The 23,824-nt window shown below is 40.4% G+C and overlaps 1 protein-coding gene across 1 annotated transcript in view; it reads left to right on the plus strand.

Annotated features, from left to right (window-relative positions):
- HYDIN (HYDIN axonemal central pair apparatus protein) overlaps positions 1-23,824 on the plus strand; it is a 6,673,197-nt gene that overhangs the window by 4,754,351 nt on the left and 1,895,022 nt on the right. The gene's annotated exons all lie outside the window — the stretch shown is intronic.

The following is a 23,824-nucleotide window of genomic DNA, read 5'->3' on the forward strand; positions in this document are numbered from 1 at the left end:
ACACGAAGGCGGCAGGAATATTGACTGTTTTCCAGGTTAAGTTCTTTGAGTTTGGTTTTAAAACACATTTGGTAGGAAGACTAGCTGTCAGAATTAAGAGAATGTTATTTTAGAGTTTAAGTGATAAGGATATAAAAGCTTGCTTCACTCATTAAATGGGTTTTAAATATGAAAGAGAAAAAAATCTGGAACCCAAGCTTCTAAACAGGGTTAGAATTAGTGATCCACCCATTTAAATTCCTCCAGGGCTCCTGCAAGTGTAAGAATGAAAAATATTAAATGTAGTCTGATTTATGATACAGCAGCATTGAGAAGATAATATTTTATGAAAATGTATGTATTGCTGTATTGGTGACTTAGCACTTAATATAAAATATAAGCAGTTTCAAACTTCCTAAGGTCTTTACTAAAGGTCATGTGCAACTTTTGTTTTCAAAACTAACAGTGCTGACAAGCCTGTCATTTGATGAGTTGCTAATTGATGCTAATTGTAATGACAGCATACTTTTTAAAGTAATTACCTAATTGCCAGGCTGTTAAGTGAGGCAACAAATATAAATACAATAACTACCACATGTTTTTGCCAAAGTGATTAATATAGCAAGGTTAACAGTTATCTTATTGTAGTGCAGTTGTGCTGGTGCTCCAGTTAATGCCAGTTATGAGGTACTGTCCCACTGATATAATTGTGCTTCTGGCAAAAAATCAGCTACTGTATTTTAGGGTGTGTTTTTAAAGTTTGTTTTTCAAAAAAAGAAGTGCTTATTATTTATTATTTATACTTTGTTAAACAGGTTAGTTACACCAGGCCAATAGCCTTTTCTCAGGAGAGATCCAATGTGCTTCTTATACTGACTAGGGGAAATTTGGCCAGGGAACAGAAGAAATAGTATAATATGTGTAAAGAAAGTATACTTATAAATGACGCAACCCCAATACTCTTTTTGAATTTGTGTGTCACTTTCAGCACAAAGGTGGCTGGATGGCAGGTGATAAGCTGTGTTTCTTCTGCAGAAGAACTATCTGTTGAATTAAATCATTCAGTGGTAATTGCAGAGGAACTCATTGCTGGGTTTATGTACTTCAGTTTACAGAATTAATGGGTGTGAAGACTGGCTAATAAAATGACATTCACCATTCTCACTGCTGCAGTTACCTTTTGAGTGTATGGGTTGTATCTTATCTAGGGTTAAACAGTTAGCCAGCTTCACAAAGTTCTGGCTCCCTCCCGCACCTAGGTGATTGGTCAGCCCAAAAGAGGGAAATCAGCAATTAGAGTGAAGAAATCTTCAGTATTTTCTTGCCACCTCAGAGTATGCAGCTCTGAAGTTCTAAAGGAGGTAAGCAAGTAAGTCTTGAAACTTTATATGTTCATGATATTGATCACTGCTGCAGTAGACTTAGCTGTATAGGTTATATCCTGCCAAAGATATAACCACTGTCTTGCTTCCAAAGCTTCAGGGCACCCTCCACATGCCTGGACTGTGTATCAGCTTGAGCTGAGCTGACTAAATGACAAGTTAGGGTGCCAAACCCTTCAGCTGAAGATATGCTCCTTTAAGGCTTTTGAGGATTGACAGTCATCTCGTGCTATTCCTTTGCTGGATGGATAAGTTCCTTTTGGGGAAAAAACTTCCATTCAAAAATTTTTTGTTTATTATTAATACGTTGCTCTTCAAGACAGTTATTTTAAAGTTAGTAGTAGTTTTTTTTTTTTTTAACAAACTGTAGTGAGACTGTGCTGTACTTTTAAATGGGCGCTCTCTTTTTCTTGTTAGTTTAAAAGTTGTTTAAATTAACTAAAAACTATTTCGTATGTGGAGAAATTGTTTAACTTTGTGGGGCTGGCAAAGTGTTTTAAGGTACTTTGTATTGTAAAAAAGTGTTTTTTAAAGACTTAGATCGGAACCGACTCTGCCGTTTATTTGAGCTCACACCTTCCAAACTCTCAAGCTAGGCTTTTACCCATAATGTTCCTCTCAAAATTACCTCCAGATCTCGTTTGCCGCTTCGTGTGTCAGACACGATCAATCCCTCCCAAGCCTTGGCTTAAGATATAAGTAAGTTTCTTATCTTAATATCCATTTTTTCTCTTAATAAGGCCTTTTTTGCTCTCTAGTAACGGGGTCTGCAACCTTCACTATCAAAAGAGCCATTATTGGCCCCTCTTCCCACCAAATAAAATTCATCGGGAGCCACAAAACCTATTTGACCTCTAAAATGAAGATAACACAACGTATAAAGTTTTATATATAGTTATTATACTAAATATAAAAGAACTAAGTTTATAAGAGCAAAATTTTAAATCTGACCCTATTTTTGTTCCTTTGTTGGGATTGCTTGATCTCTCTCAGTGTGTGTGTGTGTGTGTGTGTGTGTGTGTGTGTGTGATATCTCTCGGCCTCTTAGAACAAGAAATCTGGACAAAACCACAAATAATAGGGCACAAAGGTCCAAAAATAAGGACACTTTTTAAATATTGCTCTTACAAACTTAGAAAGTTGATAGAATAACATATTCCGTATCAGCATTAATTTTCTGTAGGGTATGAAGTCTGAAACTCAAATGTCTATTTTTTCTGACTTCAGCCCTCAATGATTTGCTAGAAAACCACAATTTTATGAAAAACAGACCAAAAATATGAGGGAAAAAGTCAGGACTTTCTGCAAAAATCTGCACAGTTGAGAGGTAACTGTGTGTGTGTGTGTGTGTGTGTGTGTGTGTGTTTGTATGGAAAGTGCATGTTAACAGAAACCATGTTATTCTAGCAAGTTTCTAAGTTTATAAGAGCAATATTTAAAGTCAGTCCCTATTTTCTTCCTTTGTTCCCCTTTATTTGTGGCTCTGTCCAGATTTCTTGTGTTACGTGTTTGAGAGGTAAGAGAGGTACAGAAACTTTTCAGGAGATGCTACTGCTGCCAGGGGATCGCTCGATCGCTCTCAGTGTGTGTGAAATGCATGGGAACAGAAACAGTGTTATTCTAGCAAGTTTCTAAGTTTATAAGAGCAATGTTTAAAGTCTGTCGCTTGGTCACTCTCAGTGTGTGTGAAATGCATGGGAACAGAAACAGTGTTATTCTAACAAGTTTCTAAGTTTATAAGAGCAATATTTAAAGTCTGTCGCTTGATCACTCTCAGTGTGTGTTTGTGTATCGTGTGGTAGAGTGGCCATTATTTTTCAAAACTACAGGGAGCCACTGCAGAGGAGTGGAAGATCCACATGCAGCTCCAGAGCTGCATGTTGCAGACCCCTGCTCTAGTATATCCTTTTCTCTACCTGCTCCTCTCGTTAGCTAATTTCTCTGTGTTTGTGTCTGTCTTTTTTTCACTCTATACTGTCAGTAGTTTCTTCATAGTACCATTGTTGGTACTCCTTCCACTTTTTACCTTTAAAGATAATCTTTCCTTACCATAGATGGTATTTTACTCTGCTAAAACAAAAACAAAAAAGAAAAAAATACTTTATTTTCTGTGAGTTGGTGAGTTGTATGTGTTTGACTATTTAAACTTTTTCACTATGTCTGACAAGGCTGAATCTCCAGCCAAATCTTCAAAAGGCACTTCAGGTTTTAAAAGGTGTCTCAAATGTCAGGGTAAAATGCCCAGTTCTGAGGGACATACAGTATGTGTATATTGTCTAGGCAAAGTTTATTTACAAGAGAGCTGTTCTGTTTGTCATGCTTTCTCTACTAGGACACTTACAGAATGTAAGAACAAGCTTATTCTTAAGGGCCTTTTGAAGAGTGACTTTGAAGAGGCTATTTCTGTGTCAAAAACATAAGCCAGTTCTTTATCATCATCTTCGTCATCCTCTAAGTAACGTCCGTCTTCTGTTCCAAGTGTTTTGGAACCCCCTAAGAAGGTTTTAAAATGCACTTTGGTGCCTATGAGTGCTACGTGCTACAGCAATAAGTGATAAAGAAGTTTTGACACTGACCGAAATTTCAGAGCTGACTTTAGCTTCCTTGGCACAGGGAGAAAAGCTGGTACTGCAGCAATCGCAATTAATCTCAGTACCGAGATCCAGGTACTCTCCCTCGATTGATCCTTTTAAGGATAGACCTCCAAGTTACTTCATCAATGTCATATCCCTAGGTCTCCATTGACTACATCAGTTTGGTCCACTAAGAGTCTCTCCAAGGCTGAAATTATGAAACTGGTGGATCAGGTCCTGACATCAAGGGGATTGGCTTTGGTTCCTAGCCAAGCTGCCGTCACAACCAATCCTGCTACGACACCACCCGTTCCTCCTCCAACTTCTATTGAGACATTGGAGCCCTTGTTTCCGACATTCCTGGTGTGGACTGTCATGGTTCTGATAGCAACTTCGTCTCTGGTACTGAGAACTGCCTTGAGTTCATCTGGCTTTTCGGTATTGGAGACCTCCCAGGGCTGAGACTCCGTGGTCGGATCCGAGGTGCATGGATCGGCTTCTTTAACTGGTGCTTCAGCCTTTGTAGTATTGACTCAGACTTCTGTTTTGGGGGTAGCCTCCTCTATGCGGGGTGGGACCCCGGTTCCGAAGGAGTCTGTTTTGGGTTCCAGGCTCCCATCCCTCTGTGGTGGGGCTGGCCTTATGAATCATGGAGAAGGCCTTGTCCATTGGGGACTCACAGTCTCTGCCATCCCTGTCGGACAGATTTCCACATCTCACATCTGGAACTTCCATCGGTTTCATCCCCCAGGGCAGAGGGCAGAAAAGCCCCAGGAACGACCCACCTTGGTGTTTTCCTCTTTGGACACTTCCCCGGATCATCCCCCCGAGGAAATACCTGCGAAGAAAACGTGCAAGAGAAAGCACTTAGACTCCCCAAAGGAGTTTTTCACTGAAGATACTGACTTTGATGAAGGGGAAGGTTCCCCCAGGTTACCCCTTGATGATGTTTCCTTCAAGGACATCCTGGAAATCCTAAAACAGAGGGGTAGCTGATCTTCCCTCCAACCTTCTTCGGAGGAGTTGGTATACGTGGAGGCTTTTTGTACCCAGCCCTCTACTTCTTGTATCTCTCTGCCTGCTGATGATCTCATTAAACTGATCGCTCAGTGGACGTGGAAGATGCCCATCTCCATTGAACCAATCTTCAAGAGACCTGATCGGATCCTTTCAGCCTTTAAGGAGGAGCAACAGTGGTCAAAAGACATACCCATCGATGCCATGGTGATAGAGGCAGCCAAAAAAAAGGAACTTGCAGAGGTAACAGGGAAGGAGTCCCCATTTTGATACAATGTTGTGTCCATTCCTCCTGAAGCTGCTACTGCCATTAATAACACTGTTGGTCCCATTTTTTCCTGTCAAAAAGAAAACTTAGCATATATCTATTTCTCCTCAAATTTCCTTGGACATTAGTAGTTTACTGGGTCTGGCTCAGGGTTCAGTTCAGGCTATTAATCTTTGTTGTACAGTACTTTCTGGTAAAAGTCAGAAGGATAACTCCTTTCCTGAAGAGATTCAAAATTCTGAATCTGGATAGAAGGATGAAGAGACAGATGTGGGGTTTTCTCCACAGATTTCTGATTCAAACAGATGAGAGCTCAGTTTGTAGTCGGTGGGGGGGGGGGTCTCCCTGAGACTATTTCTACAATGTGTCAGTGTTTTCAGTGGGACAACGCTGATATTTCTCAGTCTCTCAGAAAGTACTATGAGCTGTTACAAAAGGAATTTCCAGAACCTGTATCCATATATCCAGTTCTGTTAGCTTTGGAGGATGTGTGTGTGCGCTACTGCCTACAGTTTTGTTGACAGTCAGTCATCTGCCCCGAAAATAGCAGATAGGATGGATAAAGATCCTCAGTCTTTTTAAGTTTTTATGCACTCTTCTCAAAACTGATCCAACAGCTATGGTGTTAGTTAATCCCTCTGCTTCTAAATGCCTAGTTGATTCCAATCCTACTCTTTCTGATAAGGATGGGGAAATTATTGATAATTACGGGTAAAAGTGTATGCTTCTTCAGCTTTGATTTTCAGAATCAGGCTCCAGTGTTAAGGCTTTTTCTGACTAATTATAAAACATTTGAGAATTGTTTTATCAGCAGTTTCTTTTTGTGTGGAAAAATCTGCTTCAAATAATTTAATTCCTTCTATTGTTCAAGTCACTACTCATCGTCTACAGTGTGTATATGACCGTTGATATTTCTTCTAGGTCTATGGACAGCAGGTACAGGCTGCGTTTTCAGAACCTCTCAGATGATATTAAAAATGAGCTTTTAAATTCTTCTTTGGATAGAGATTTAGTTTTTGGCTCCTCTGCTAGATAGCAAATGGATACTTTAATACAGGGAATGTCTAAGGTTTTCAGCCCTCATTTTCCAAATTTTCCAAGGGGTTCTCTAACTCCTCATCCAGCTCTGGTAAGAAATAAAATAAACAATCTCAACAAAATACAGTTAAACATACATTTAAGAAGAAGTGGCAAGAAGTATTCTGGAAACTCCAAATCCAAGGACAGTCCAATAAGTCAGAATGACTGTTTAAAAAAATATATTTATGCTTGCTTATTTTCACTATTGTAAAGTATTTTTGCTAGTAATACTTATGAACTAGTTTTTTCTCTGTAACACCTACTTTTGTATAATATTTCTTATTTGAATGTATAACATACTTGATTTTACTAACCCATTTTTATTGTGGAGCTTTTGTACCCAGGCCTCTACTGAAAATGGACATGTATCCAGCTAGACTAGCCCGGTCAACAAATGTAAAATAAAATAAAATAAAATAAATAAATACAATTTATTTCCCCCTCCAACCCTGGCAGCCCTTCTTTTTTTAGAAAGTCTGAATTTCATTTTTTTCCCTTTGGCAACATATAGTTTTAGGCAAATGGGTTCTGAAGATAATTTATGAGTGTTACAGATAACAGTGGGAGGATTTTCAGGGCTAATTCATCATCCTCCAGACCAGTTTCTTTTGTTTCAACCTGCCCTTCATCACATGCTGTCACATGGAGTGATAAAACAGTTTTATTTTATTTTATTTTAATTTATTTTGAATTTGTTAACCTGGGTAGAGCATTTATCCCATATGACCCATTTCAATATCAACTAGGGAAGTTTTCAGGTGGAGAAGGAGTTTTATTTGAGGATGTTTTAGCGCTGTGATTTTCCATCCAACATGAGAGACCTCTCCATCTCATGTCCAGACCTTCCTCCTCTGCCTCTTCACTCATATTACTTCAGTCCACAAGTAGTCGGTCAGAAGCAGATGTGGATAGAATGATTAGGAAGTTCCTCAGGACCTAAATACAGCTAGGGGTTTTCCTGGCCTGACCCCAGTAGGAGCCAGATGCATGGTACCATCTCCTCGTCCTATCATTTCTCCTTCCCCGGTTGTCCTTCTGTCCTGGGTTGTTGATTCCAAGCATTCCCTGGGGTATGTCTGTGTCAGATCTAAAAACCTGCTTTTTATTGACTCTGGTGGCATCTTTGATCCAATTGGTACTGAGTGGCTCGGACCTGAACAGATTTTGGAGCTGAGGTGTGGTCTAGACCCTGGGGATCCTGGCTTAACTTAAAGATTCTCTGAGCTGTATCTTCCCCTTAGGGCTTCAGCAGTGGACAGTTTGGCTCCAGCATCAGCTTCAGATCCAAGACAAATGGGACTTTGAGACAAATCTTTGTTGGATGCTGCAGCTGTCACAGGATAGGTCTTTGGTTCTGTCTCAAACTCTGCCTTCAAGGTTTTCTAGAGAGTGCTTGCTCATTCAAGAGAGCAGACTTCCCTCTCTGGTCAGATCCATCCTTTCTACAGAGGACTTCCCTAAGTCCTTGTTCTGGCCCTGCTCTTTCTGTCCCATTGGGACAACCTGACCATAAAAGTCTTGAGTCCTTCTACATTGAGTACTCCCATTAATCTTCTGAGCCCCCCCCCCCAGCATCCCACTGAGAAAGTTCATTAGAAACATGCATGCAAAAGGAGGCACATTGACTTCCCCCAGGAGTCCTTAAATGAAGATACTGACTTTGATGAGTGGGAAGGGTCCCCAAGAGTCCCCTTTTAGGATATCTCATTTGGTGAAATACTGAAACTGCTTAGACAGGAAGGGGTGGTTCTCCTCAGAAGCACCATCTCAGGAAGAGTCAGTATTTCTCTAGGTTTTTGGGGCTGGCACATCTACTTCTTGTGTAGTTCCAACTGCAGATGGTTGGTGTAACCTCTAAATGAGCATGGATGGAGCCAGGTGTGGCTAAACCAATTCCATGTAAACCTGACAAATTTCTTGTTTCCCCGAAGTGTCATTCTTATTGGAGCAAGTGTCGTGATTCTGATTCTGTGTTGGTGGCAGTAGCCACCAAAAAGGAACTTGCCTAAGACAATTCCACTATTCACCCACCTAAGAGAGAAGTCTCTGGTGCTGAACAGGTCTGCAAAGCAAGTCTATGCTTCAGCAAAATTTGCACGTAGGGCTTATCCCTACACTCCACAGCCTGGATGCTCATCACTCAAGGTCTTTGGATGCAGTGGGTCATAACCAGAGGCTATTCCATTCCCCGCAAATGCTTAAAGAAACTTATAGATATTCCACCCTCCCAAAGAAAAGCAGCAATATTAGAAATAAAAATGCTGCTAAAAATCAGGTCACCCAAGTGGTCCTGCTACATCAGCAAGTATCCGGAGTTCACTCAAGATATTTTTTAGTGCCAAAAAAAAAAGAACAGGAACCTGAGGCCAGTTTTGGACCTCAGTAATTTGAATATGTTTGTGAAACAAAAGAAATTCCAGATGGTCACAGTGCAGTCCATTCTTCCTTTGCAAAAAAAGGATGATTCAGTGTGGTCGTTAAACCTTCAGGATGCATGCTACCACATAAAGATGGACAGATGTTGCAGAAGATTTCTCCACTTCTAGCTGGGAGCTAGTCACTTCCAGTTCAGAGCCCTGTCCTTTGCCCTAGCCACAGCCCCCACAGGTATTCACCATGTGTATGGCAGTGGTTGCAGCTCACCTCAGACTGCAGGGGTTTTGAGTGTTTCATACCTGGATGACTAGCTTATAACTACCCCCACTAAGAATCTTCTCCTCCAAACCAGGGACCACTTGTTCCAGTGGTGACTGCCATCAACTTGACTCTACTTGCCAGATATCACATGAGCATGCAACAGTGAACTCTGTCCACACAGTGGTCAGTCAGTTGCCATCCCATGAGTTTCCAAGTCTCCCTTATGAAAATCTGCAAAACTTGTATACAGTGGTGGCTAGATTCCCTGATTCTCAGGGTCATCCTTTTATTCTACCTTCTCCTCAGGCTACAGTGACCAAGGACACTTCTCAATTAGGGTGGGGAGGGGCATTTCTCATTCTAAGACATGTGGTCTCCTGCAGAGGCCAGTCTTCACATCACCATCTTGGAGATGAGGGCAGTTGTCCTAGAGTTGCAGGCTTACCACAATGTCCTCCTAACAAGTGCAGTTGCAACCCAGGCAGAAGGACAAATATGTCTTTGGTCTGGTACATTAACAAACATGGAGGAACATGATCTTAATGTTTGTGTCAAAAGGCCACAAGGGTGTGACAATGGACAATGTCTTCTCACTGCTTTTTTTTTTTTTTTTTTTTTTTTTTTTTAAGAATTTTTTTTTATTAATTTAATATAGTTACAATATATGCACAGAAAGGAAGAAATTTGTCACATGCGGTTGTACAATGTTAGGAATACATTGAATCATTAAGGTAATCTTATATAATTAACACATTAAAGGTTCTGGTATTTCAATAGCAACATTTTAAGGCTAACCCAACAACTAAAAGTCTTAGTATGATTTATAGATCTTATTCTGATCACTTCTTTTTCAGTTTTAGATAGTATTGCTGTTAAATTTAAAAATTCTTTGAATGTAGTAACTGAGTTTGATTTCTAATTTTTTGTATTAACTTTTCTAGCTACTGCCAGGAGACTCCAGAACATTTTTTTTTTGTTTGTTTTTTTACAGATAAAGGAAGTGGAACATTCAGTAGCATTATTTATCTAATTAAAGAACAATTATCGGACTGTAACCCCTGAAAAACATATTTATCTCTTCCTGATGTACATTTAATTTTACACAGTCCGTAAACGTGTCCCATCAGCTTTTACATCTTTACTACATTTTCAACAAACTGAAGAAGTCATTTTACTAAACTTATAGATTTTATAGTGATTAGCAAACATTCTGTATTTATATTTCCACATAAAACCTTTCCAGTATAAACTTGAAGTTTGATTAACTGATATAAGTAACAATGTTTTAGTCTCACCATCTGTTGAGTCACTCAGTCCACTACTATCTAAAAAGTTTCAGAATTTTGCATAAAAATGATGATTATTATTATTATTATTATTATTATTATTATTATTAATTATTAACTTATATAACTTGGACAAGTTCTCTTTGTAGGTTAATTTACCTTGGATAATGGCATTCATACATTAATATAATCTCACTGCTTTCTGATAACAATGCACATTTTGGGGGAAGTCCAGTGTTCTGTTGGACAGGTTGATCAGGTCTGTCCTTCTTCCTCATGAGTGGTATCTCCACCTGTTAATGGTGTATCAGATTTTTCAGCCATTGGGGCCAACCGTGCTGTGATCTTTTTGCATCCCCTACACCAAGTGCAGCAGGTACTTTGCCCTAATCCCTGAAGATGGGATGCCACCAAGGGATGCTCTGACCCACAGCTGTCCCTACAGGCTCCTTTATGCCTATCCTGTTACTCTTTTCATCCCAATATTTCTACAGAATGCACATCTGAGGAAGGCTTGTTGCATGCTTCTGGCTCTGACAAGTGTGATTTCCCTTCCTCTGGTCACATCTGATTTACCCATATTAGATGCTGGTCCTTATTCCAGACCTTCTGTCTCACCCATCTGCAATGTCTCACCTGGAGATTCAAATGCTCAAGTTAACCCCATGGTTTCTTCAGTTCCGATGGTGGCTAGACAGTCCAGTATTTTTCTCCACAAGTCATTCACATTTCGACATCTGTGCAAAACCATCTACCAGAGAGAGAGAGCTATAAGAGTAAATGGAAGAGATTTTTCATCTGAGCATCCACAACAATTTAGAACCCTTTTCAGACTCACTCCCAACAATCTTGGACTTTGTGGCATCTCTCTTTCACAGTAGAGCTAGCTAGTCTACTGCCAAGGTCCAACTGGCAGCTATCTCAAGTATTCATGTTGGGGAGAATCATTATTCCATCACCTCCCATAAACTGTGTAAAAGTTTTCCTTACAGGTACCTTCCTTCTCTGACCTCCACTTAGAGACCCTGTGCCTCATTGGGATATTACCTTTCTCTGACAAACCTTAACAAGACCCACTTTTTAACCTGCAGCTACTGTTGATTTAAAATATATAGCATTAAAGGCCCTATTTTTGGTGGCAGTCACCTCTTCTAGGAGAGTTATAAAGGTACGCACCCTTTCTAATAAACCTCCTAATTTGGTCTTCCACAAGGACAGAGTTACTGTAAGAACTCTTCCTTCATTTCATCTAAAGGTGGCTTCTGAATTATCACTTAATCAGTTTATCAAACCTCCCATTTTCTTCCCAAATTTCTCCAATAAACGGGGAGTGCATGTTACACCTATCACATCACCAGCTTCATTTTTACGTGCATTGCACTTAGAAGATTAGAAAAACTGACTAGTCGTTTGTTTCTTTTTCCAAAGCCAAACTGGGGAAGTAGGTATCTAACATGACTCCGTTCAGATGGTTATCTCATAGCATTTCACATGTCTACAGAGAGAAGGGGTTGTCCATACCCAAACCTTCTAAGGCTCACTCATCTAGATCTGTGGCTACCTCCTCAGCCTTTTCTCCAGAGTATCAATTGATGACTTTTGTGAGACAGCTACTTGGTTGAATGTCCATACCTTCATTTCTCCCTACAAGCTGGATTTACAATCAAGGTCAAGAGCTTCTTTTGGTTCAGCTACACTTCAGAATATCCTTCTATGAGACCTCCCAAGTTTGATAGTAGCTGGGAACTCTCTTCCATCTTTTGAGGAACGGACAGAAAAGACAACATCTGATATGAAAGTTTTGTACTTACCATAACAATAGCTCTGCATCGTTTGCTTCCATCCTTTCTCAGCTTCCCTCCTTCTTTTCCCCAGTCCCTATCCATTGATTCTTATCCATTATACAACGACCCCCATTAATATTCCAAAACGTGCACGCTGATTGGTCAGCGTGCATGTTGTAAATCAGACTTATACTAATGGAAAAAGTCCGGGCGACTGGACTTTTTCCATTAGCATAAGTCGTTTTTTACAGCAACGGAGAACGCAGGATCTCCATTGCTTTTTAGACACTGTCCTGCTATGTTAAAGGAGTTTAACATAGCGAGACGTAACGGAGATCTTCCTTTCTCCGTTGCTTTTTTTAAAGCTGTCTCGCTATGTTAAATGCGTTTAACATAGCGAGACAGCTTTAAAAAAAGAAAATCTCCATTGCTTTTTTTAAAGCTGTCTCGCTATGTTAAACTCCTTTAACATACTGAGACACTTTGTAAAAAGCACGGAGATCTTGCTTTCTCCGTTGCTTCCACCCACAGCTCTGGTGTACTGCATAAGCATACACATGCACAGTACATCAGAACTGCCGCAGAATACCAGACAGCTGCGGAAGGGCAGCAAGGAGGCATTATACAATGCCATTATTTAAGCAAAGGAAGTATTTTTGTTCTTAAATAATGCCATTGCATAATAGCAATAACCCACTTCTGGGTGTGGGTAATGCTGGATTTACCCACGGTTGTCTTTGTTTGGCCACTTGGGCTTCACCCTTGTGACCAAACCATACCAACCATGGGTAAATCCAGCATTACCCACACCCAGGCATGGGTTATTGCTATATTATTCCTGGAGTGACCGTATTTCTAACTACCGTGGCTTGGCTTGGTGATGTACTCTTCAAGTTCTAGGTTTGTAAATTGTCTAATTCTATGCTGTATTTAGGTCTAGGTGAGAGAATCCACGGTGGGGCAGCAGTAGCATTGTCGCCTCACAGCAAGAGGTTCTCCTGTTTGATTCTTGGCTGGAGCGCCTTCTGTATGGAGTCTGCATGTCCTCCCCGCGATCGAGTAGCATTCGAAAGACATGCGTGAATGGGCTTGCCTTCGTTGAAGGCTGGGCATCGGGCTGGCACTTAGGCACCATAAAAATCGACTGCCAATCATTAGCAGACCGGAGTTCTGCTGTGGCGACCCCTAACCGGGAAAAGCCAAAAGAACAACAACAACATTTAGGTCTAGGTTAGAGGGTATTATCATTTATGTTAGTGTATAGGCAAACTCGATCTGAGGTAATTCTCTGTCTCTTTCCAAGGGTTATGGTTAAGGGGAGAAGCCTGAGCACTGGATTCAAAGTCTGACAGTGGCCCAAGTCAGATCTGAGTCAGTGTCTCAGCTATTGGTGAGTGAACCTGCAGTGACCATCCATTGTTCCTCAGACCACAAACATTTCTTCTCAATTGGTGTAGTCCTTTCAGCTGTATCCACCTTGACTGTTCCAGTGTCCATTATCGGCATGGGAGAACCATCTTATTGGGATCAGGTAGTTACTATGGGGAATGCTTCCCAGAGTAACCAGGGAAAGAGACCTATTGTAGGGGCTGAACTGCTATCTCCTTGTCTGCCTTTGGTTAAGATGTTACCTAAAAAAAAAAAAAAAAAAAACAGTAGTTTAAATTGTTCATCTGAAGATATAGTGTCTGTTAGAAAGGCTACCAATTGAGATGTCAGCACTTGAAATGCTGAGTGCTGACAAGCCCTCCCCCACACCAAAAAAAAACACAGTAGGAGAGAGAGAATTTTGAAAAATCCCACTTCTCCTTTAAACTTCTTTTTGCAGGGTGCACACACACACTCCTGCACCTCTCCCTTGAACTTATATATACAGATTCTGGGATTACCATACCTAAGAGAAAAGGGAATATTGTGAGAAATGGCATCTTGGACTTAGTATATGTAAGCTCAATCTTTCAGCCATTCAGCCTCCATATTTCACGACTCACTCTAGTGGGTGCCAACATTTCAAACGGTTACCATTAGACAAGATGAATTTCTTATCTTAGTCAGGCAATTATTACAGGCTGTTAATCCTGGTGCTCAGAAATCCTTACCTGAGGGCAATGTCACTAAAGAAATTCCTGAGGAAGATTTGTCAAAGAGTACTGAGCTAGAGACAGGGCTTCTTCTTCTGGGGATTCACAAGCTCATTACTCTCATTTAGAGAAAATTTGCTCCTTTTTACCTCCATTGAAGGAACTATCATTCTTTCAGACTATTTCCAAGATGTATGAGTTTCTTGGGAGCAGGTGGATGTTCACCTTGATTGTACGTACATAAGTATGCACCCATTCCTTCTGACTGAGACATTCTGTTCCCAGAAAAGGTGGGTAGACAGTATAACGTACCTCAAACTAACAAGATTTTGTTTTCTTATTTTAGACCAAATCTAGCTGCAATATCTACCTCTTCATCAGCTGGCAGCAGATTATTAGTTGCTACCAACCCCTCCCCAGCAGACAAAGAAGGCAAGGTGTTAGACAGATATGGTAAGATAATTTTCTGTCTTTTCAACATTTGCTTATAGAATTCTCAACTACCAGGCACATATGTGGGTGTTATTTTTGTGTGTTGTGCAGACATTTTGAGGGAGTACTCCCTCTCTCCTCCTTCATCTCCTTTCTAAAGTAATTTCCCAATTATCCAAGCATTCTAATAAAGAGTGTATACAATTGTTTTGATACTCTGCTTAGGGCCACTGCTTGTGCTATAGCTTTGAGGAGATATGCCTGGGTATATAACTAAAAGTTTGCTGATGAAGTTAAGTCTGAAATTTTGGATTCTGCATTAGATAAGGAGGTTTGTTATGGCCCTTCTGGTCCTCAAAGAATTTGATGAAAGAGTTAAGTTAAATAAGGGGGTACTTAAGATCTTCAACCCACCCCCTTTATAAATCTCTCAAATTATCTTTACCTTAAAAAAAAAAAAAAAACAAAACAAGCAATCCTGCCAAAGTAAGGCAAGCAGGTAGAAGAAAAAAGATGGCAGTAGGAGACCCAACAACAAAAAAGGATCTTTTCCAAAAAAAAAAAAGGACATTCTAATACTTCAGAATGACATAATGTTTCTGGTACCATGGAAATAACTTTCTGGTAGACCAGTACTGGTTCTTTCCTTCCTCAGTCTTTATGTAGAAGTATAAAGTTCAAAATGCCGAACCCTCTACCACCATAACTCCATTGAGTGTCATGGTAACATTAGATACAAAGGATGCTTATTTTTTTTCCCATAGCTTCAGTCTTAAAGACATTTCTCAGATTCTCTGTGTCTAGGTCACATTATAAGTTCTCTGCATTACCCATTGGGCTATCTACAGCTCCAAGGGTATTTGGAAAGGGTCTAGCTCCAATCATGGAGCATTACAGACTGAATGGCATTTATGAATTTCCTTATTTAGACAATAACTTTTCTTTGCAGATTCTTTTCCCACGTGTCCTTAACATGGGTTTCATCTGTTCTTACAAATCACGGATTCCAGATAAATGCACAAAAATCCCCCTTGATTCCATCACACAAGATTATGTTTTGGAGCTGCCTTACAGACACTTCCTTTCTTCTTACTTAGGAGAAGGTGGATTTTTATCTAGAAACTTTCTTAATCTTTTCCAGTCTTAGACTTCTGCAAGGGAATATGTCAGTATTCTAAGGCACATGGCCTCTTTGAATTCTCATGATTTATCTTTCCAGATTTCATATGAGAAAAATTCAGTCATTTGTAAGAAAAAGAATAAAAAAATAATAATGTGGACCCAACTGTGACAACCCACCACTGGAAAAAGTAATCAAAGAGCCTCAATCCTCCCCACTGGCAACAGTGGGGAATGTACACTCGGAGGATAACAGGTACACACACAGTATTTCCAGGTGCAGCTCTCTGCATCAAGTGCAATTTCCCTTAAGAGCACATAGAAACTACAGTCAGTCTGAGGCTGGTTTCTCCCTCTTTCTCCAGATCCCTAATAAGACTTCCCACTGGCATAGCTATAGAATTGAGATCTCAGCTGAGTGGTCAAGCCAAAACCTCCAGCATCCTCTCTGTCCAACCAGTGCTTTGTTTCCCTGTCCAAGTAGCTAACACATATTCTTTGAGGTTTGATTTATACACACACACAGACACCTGGGGAAAGGCTGGCACAGGTTTACTGGCTATGCCCCCTTTTGCCCAGGCATAAGGTAGTTATCACTGCCACCAGCCAACTCCTTGTCAGCTACTTTAAGGCCCTTAACAAAGGGTGTCCAATCTTACTGTGTAATGTTACTATTAATACAAATGGTAGTTTGACCAAGAACAAGGCAGGATTGGCCTACACAGTGTCGTCAAATAAATATGCAAGTACTCTCAGAACTTAAATATCTCAGGACAGATCAGCCACAATGAAAGCTTTAAATGTATTTAATAATAAATAATGAAAGAACAAGACAATACTAAATACATATTTACAGTGATATCAGAATTCAAAATCACAGGAACTATTTAAAACAACATTGCAGGACAGTCTCAAGTAAATAAAGAAAAATATCTAAACTAAGCTTTGCTATATTTCTGACAACGTCTAAGATAATTATACTATCCCTAGAAACTTACTTGCTCAGAACAAGGATTATATGGTGAATAGATATTGTCAGATCCAAGACAGAATACAGAATGCTGTGTCTCTCTAAGAGACTTTTTTAAATAAATAGCTCAAATATTACTGCTGGGATAACTTACAGAATGACATCATTTTTTTGTCATCTGACTCTATCCCATGTGAAACCCACACTGCTGGACGCTGGCAGTATTTAGCATCTACCTGTGAAAATACATAGACCTCAGATGTTTGGCAGATGCTGGAAGTCATAAAACAACTGTAGTAATTAGTTGACTCTGAGGACAATACAGAAATCTTCTCAGCACAGACATTGTGTCTGTGGCTGCCATAAAGTCATTTAATTTCAGCTATTTTTCTGAAGTTTTGCTGCACTGAAGGTATCCACCTGTATTCCAGTTTCCAGTGTTAAAATATATACATTTAAACAGTTACAATACTGCATGTACATTTCTGCTCTGTTCCACTAGGGCACGCTGTGGTTACATTTTAAGCACAAGCACTTTATAAAATATCTCTTCAGCACACGTGTCTGTAAAAAACATTTTACATGACATACAGTTCTAATACATTTGTAACACAAGCATCTTTTATAGATCATGGTGATAGTCACAAATGACATACAATTATTTACAAAATTCCAGATAGCTGTGCTGGCAATATCTCCCTTTGCCACACCAACATTTTTGGAAACAGCAAATGGCTGGAAATCCAAGTCTCCCCTTTTCTACTTTGATCCCCATTCAGTCTGTAACAAAGATGCCTCAGATTTTGCTTGGGAAGCAGTTTCTATGGGTAAATGTACAAGTCCTGTGGGACTCTCACACAGACCAAAGTATCTAAATGTCAAAGAGATGCTGGCTATGATCCAGGTATTAAAGTCTCTTCATCTGTGGTGGTCCCCAGAACCTCTTTAGGTGATTATTGAAAATAACACAGTGATGTGATACATAAACAAGCAGGGAACTATTTCTAGGATGTGATAGTGTTTTCAGTGGGAGAATACTGAGATTTTTAAGTCCCTCAGAAAATACTATAAGCTGTTACCAAAGAAATCTCCAGAACTTGCATCCATTCCTCCAATTCTGCCAGCTTTGGAGGATATGTGTTTATGTGTGCTACCTGCAATTTTCCTGACAGTCAGCCAGCTACCCCTAAAATAGCAGATGGGATTTATAAAGTTTCTCAGTCTTTTAAGTTTTCATACACTTCTCCCAAACCTGAACCAGCAGCTATAGCTTTAGTTGTTCTCCCTAATGCTAAATGTTTAGTTAGTTGTAATTCTTCTCTTTCTGATAAATATGCAAAGATTATTAATAAGGATGGGAAAAAAGTGTGTACTTCTGGAATGTTTGATAGTCAAAATTTTGAATTGTTCGACTCAGATATTAAAGTGTTTTCTGACTAATTGTGAAAGTATGTGTAACGTTTTATCTGCAGTTTCTTTTTGTGAAGAAAAAAAACAGCTTTAAATAATTTAGATCTGATGTCATCTTAATTTATTCCTCAGCTGATGGGTTCAGATCCGATACTCTGATCCAACTCGGTCACTTCTTCCAGAGTGTAGGATCGAAATATTGAGCTTCTCCCTTTACCCATAATGCCCCACCAGCCTAACATATTTCAGATCTCATTTGCCGCCATTGCAAGCAGATATGGATTGTGAACTATCGAGCATTTATTGTTTGTTCTACCTTTCTCTTGTGGGTTAAGTTAGTGTAGTCTTTTATTATCTTATATAATATCTCCTATGTTACCCTTATAATTCTCAACTGTCTTTTCTTGTACTCTTTTTAGTACTTCTTGATACCATAGTTGGTATTTTTTTCTTTCCATACTTTCACTTTTGTTTTACTATATTTACTTATAATCTTTTCCACACTTGTGTTACTGGTATTATTCCTTACCATAGTCACTTTTACTAGTTTATTACTGTTTGTTTTGTTTGAGTATGTTAGATATTGGATGAACCTTCGGGTTTCAGAAAGTATGTTTCCTGTGGGCATAAGATCCTAAATTCTGATGCCTGCAGGGAATGTGTCTACTGTTTGGGCTCAGCACCCTTAGAAACATTGCAACATAATGTGCATGATTTAGTTCTCAAGCCTTTATTAATCAGAAGAACAAACTTATTCTCAGGGGCCTTCTTCCTTCTAAATCTTCTCCTTTTGTTGCTGGGGCTCAAACTCCTAAGAAGCCTGACAAGCAAAAAAAGTGACTTTCTAGTCAAGAACAAGGAGATGCATAATAAATCTCCTGATCACTTTTCTGCTTTGACTCTGGCTTCTTCAAGACAGATCCATCATTACCATATTACCGTATTTTACTCTCCGGACTGAAAGATCCCCACAGATCCATACTCCTCCTTTGACATCAAAGCCTTTTTCTTCCAGGCTTCCCTCTCATTTCTCCAGCAGTCATCCAGAAGGCATTCCAGACCACCTTCTATGGCCTTATCTCTTTGATCCTTCAGGAGCCTATACAAAGTAGATGTGGACAGGATGATGAGGACGTTCCTCAGGATGCAGGTACAAGTGGGAGTCTTTTTGGTTGGAACCTCCTCGGGGTTTGGGAACCTACCTCGAACCACACCCCATTGATTTCTCCTTTTCTGATACTTCTTTCCTTTTCAGAGCCATTGGATCTAAAATCCTTGGAGGTGTCTTCTTTGGATCTGAATATTCTTGTTTCTTTAACTCTGATGGTTACTCTGAGGTGACTGGCACTGAGCATCTCAAAGACAGAAGATTTTCAGAGCTGAAGCTTTCAATGCTGTCTCTTCCCCTTGGTGTTAGATAGCTCTGGTCTGACTCCCTCCTCAGGTGGAGTGCTGATGGAGTGATATGGACCAACTATATGGGCCAATTATCTAAGAGGGTTCAGTTTCAGGTCTGTCAACTTCTGTCTCTCCTAGATGCTCTGTTTTCGACATGGTGGAGAGAGAGTTTACTCTATGCCTTCTTTGAATCAGACATCTTTGCCTCTCTCCATTTTTGTGTCCTTATCCTCAGTCATTCCTTCCACCGAGACAACAAAACTGATCAAGCTTCCAACCAAACTATTAGGTTATTATGATCTCTTCTGATACTTCCCCAGAGTATCCCACCAAGGAAATCCCTCAAAAGAGGACATGCAAAAGGAGACACTTAGATTCCCAACAGGAATCTCTCACTGAGGGCACTGATTTTGATGAGGGAGAAGGTTCCCCAGATCACCACCAATGATGTCTCCTTTGGAGACATCCTGGAGTTCCTTAAACAAAGAGATGGTTGGTCTCCTGACAACCTCTCTGAAGAGGAATCTCTGGTTGTTTTTGGGTCTGGTCCATCTACCTCCTGGGTGACTCCACCTGTTGATGAGCTTTTAGACCTGGTCTCTCAGAGAGCATGGGAAGGAACTGGACACCATTGAGATCATTCCTAAGTGACCAGATAAAATTCTTGCACCTCCAGAAGATCATGCACATTGTAGTAAGGGAGTACCTTTTGGTGCCATGGTTGTTGCGGCAGCCACAAGAAAGAAACTGATGGAACAGATTTCCTCTGCTCACCCTCTAACAGGGAGTCTGGGGAGCTAGACAGGTTTGTGAAGCATGTCTATACTTCAGCGACCTTATGTCTTAGGTTGCTGAAATATTTGGCACACTTTACAAGACTTCAGAGAGATTTGATCAAGGAGCTTACCAAATCTCTCTCAGGGGCCATGTCTCACTAGAAAGTGAATAGAATTTCCTTGCAGGTGGCTACCCTCCAATCTATATCTAATTTGTCCATGAAGTTAATCTCTCACGTTGCGGTAGGTACCTCACGGGCTGCAGATTCAGGCATATACATTAGGAGACATGCATGGATTTGCTTGTGTGATTTTGCAGAACCAACTAATTCTTCTTTTGTAAATGCTCCTTTTAATGGAGCATCACATTTTGACCCAAAGTGAAAGACACTCTCTCCAGGTACGAACAAGAGGGAAATACCTTGTCTGCTGTGGGTGCATGTTTTTCTACCCCTCAAAGGCCCTTTTCTAGAAACAACAAGGTGGTAAAAAGATGTGGTTTAAAAGGTCCTGCGGTCCTTTCCAGGAGCAACATGGAAATAGTTACCCCATTGGCGGGGGATTCTAATGGAAGATGTTATCATTGCAGCAGATGTGGGCCACACATCAAGGGGTCTAGAGATTCTTTCTCAGATATACCCTATCAGTGCTCCTGAATGGAGGCCTGACTGTCCATTTCTGGAGGCAGTTAGAGGTCAGCTATCCCTGCACCAGAGAGCCTGGCTAAATATTACAAAAGATTTATGGGTGCAGAGGATCCTATCCAGAGGTCATGTCATACTATTTTCTCAACCCCGTCCACTGTTCAGAAGAAAATCCCCAATGTTCCACCCTGTCAGGGTGAAGCAGCTTCTCTAGCAATAACAAATCTGCTACAGAAAGAGTCATTCAGCAGATCCCCCCAGACCAGAGAGTATCTGGAACTTATTGAAGAGTCTTCTTAGTGCCAAAAAAGATGGGGGACTTAAGACCAATTCTGAATCTCAGCAGATTAAACCTATTTGTTCCGGATGGTCACGGTGCAGTCTATTCTGCCATTTCTGCAAAAGGATGACTGGATGTGCTCCATAGACCTTCAGGAGGTGTGTACTATCACATTAGAGTTTACAGACTCTACACGAAGATACCTATAGTTCCAGCTGTGAGCCACTCATTATCTGTTCAGAACACTGCCCTTTGGTCTCACCACAGCCCCCATGGTGTTCATCAAATGCATAGCAGCTCACTAGAGACTGGTGAAAGTGTTTCTTTATCTAGACAACTGGCTTCTGATTGCTTCAACCAGGCAACAGCTGATTTAAGCAAGGGACTACTTACTCCAGCTATACTTCCATCTGGGAATATCAGTCAATTACAACAAATCTCACCTCATACCAACACAGAGTCTGGGGTTCATAGGTATTCATTTGAATACAGTCACTCAAATAGCTTCTCTCCCTGTGTCTCAAATAGACACCATACAATTCCAGGTCAAGAAAGTAATTCAAAACTCATCCCTTCTAGCCTGTATGATACTTCAAGCTTTGGGTTCCATGGTAGCACAGTCACCCTTGTCCCACTGGCCAGATTTCATATGAGAATCCTTCAGTGGGCTCTGTCAATTCAATGGTCCATTTTCCAGCATCGATTACCCTTGCCAGTCAAGATCATTCAACTGTGCAAAAACTACCTTCTGTGGTGGATTCATTCCAATCAGATGCACAAGGGCCATCCTTTTGTTCTTCCCCTTCCCAAGGCCATGATGACCAAGAACATCTCTCAGTTCAGGCTGGGGGCACTTCTTGAGAAGGACAGTCCAAGGTATGTGGCCTCCCGAAGTGGCTAAGGTGCATATCAACATCCTGGAGATGAGAGCTGTCCTCCCTGCATTACAGACTTTTCACAACAGTCTTCTATCAGGAAGGGTTGAGATTCAGACAGACAATATGTTAGTAGTCTGGTATGTCAACAAACAAGGGGGAACCAGATTGCACCCTCTTTGTCGAGAAGCTGTTAGAGTTTGACAATGGGTGATCTCTTTCATTCATTTTCTAATAACAACGCATGTCCTGGGGAAATTCAGCATGATTGCAAATAAGCTAAGCAGGTCTATTTTGATGCCTCACAAGTGGACTCTCAATGTCAGTGTGTCAAAGACTTGGAGAAATTAAAATGCCAATGTGGCAGAGAGAATTTTCCACCAGTGGGGCCAGCCATGCTGTGTTTTTTTTTTTTTGTTTCTCCCCTCAACTACAAATGCAGCAGGTTTTTTGCTCTCATCCCCCCACCATGGGAGCGACCGAAAGATGCTCTAGTTCGCACTTGGCCCTCCGGTCTCCTTTATGCTTTTCCTCATCACCCTTTATTCCCAAATTTCTACAGAAAGTATTCCAGTTGAATAGCACAATTATCTTCATTGCTCCTTATTGGCCTCATCAGATCGGGTTTCCCTTTCTCTGGCCTCATATTCAATAGCCACCCTGGATTTTAGATCCAACTCTAATCCACCTGTCAAACCCGACAAGCATGATTTACCTGGGCATGTCAGGCCTCAAGTTGACCACATCGTGTTTCCAGTTCCACCGATTGCTAGACAACCCAGGCGGTCCTCCCCCCATCCTTCACATTTTGCTGTCTTTCCATAAAGCTTCTATTAGAAAGATTTACAAGAGTAAATGGAAAAGGCTTTTTTTGGACCCTAAGCAAAAACTTACATCCATTTTCAGCACCCATTCCAAATGTTCTTGACGTTCTAGCTACAATTTTCAACATAGGGGCTAGTTTCTCAACTATTAAAGATCAATTGGCAGCCATTCCCAACTTTTATTTGGGAGTAAATAACTCTACTTTAGCTTCCTCTAAACTTTGCAAAGCTTTCCTAAAGGGAATAAGACCCTACTCCTCCTTGGGATTTAAATATTATGCTTCAGGTCTTAACCCAACCACCCTTTGAACCTTTGGTCAATGCTGGCTTTAAATTTTTGTCTTGGAAGATCATATTACTAGTGGCTATTACCTCAACCAGAAGAGTATCTGAACTCCAGGCTCTGTCTTCAAAACCCCCTTTATCATCTTTTTTTTTTTTTTTCACAAGTATTGGGTGTCTTTACAAACTAAAACATCCTTTCTATCTAGTGTAGCTTCTGAGTCAAATATTAATCAGGTCGTTAATCTCCCAGTTTTCTTTCCAAAATTCTCAGACAAAGGTAAGTATATGTTATATCTATTGGATGTGCAAAACCAGCTTCTCTTCTGCCTTCACAGAACCAAAGACAAGAAAATCTGTACAACTGTTTGTTTCTTTTTCTGTTACCAAATTAGGCAAACCAATATCTTAAGTTACTTTGACTAAATAAAACTGATTGTATTACCTTTGTGTATGGAAAATTGGGGTTGCCTTTACTAAAACCTCCTAATGCACATTCTACTAGGTCTATGGCGGCATTTTAACTGTTAGGTCTAGAGCACCTTTACATGATATTTGTGCAGCTACAACATGATCTAATCCTCATACCTTTATTGCTCATTACAAACTGAATTTGGTCTGTAGGGGAAGAACAGCCTTTGGCTTTGTGGTGCCTTGGTATCTTTTTGTAGGGTCCACATAGGTTCATAGGTTGGTACTAGACTATTGGCCCTAGGGCCTATACGAG

This window comes from Protopterus annectens, chromosome 8.part0 (genome assembly GCF_019279795.1).
Source record: "Protopterus annectens isolate FY-2018-M chromosome 8.part0, PAN1.0, whole genome shotgun sequence".
In the NCBI taxonomy this organism is placed as follows: Eukaryota; Metazoa; Chordata; order Ceratodontiformes; family Protopteridae; genus Protopterus; species Protopterus annectens.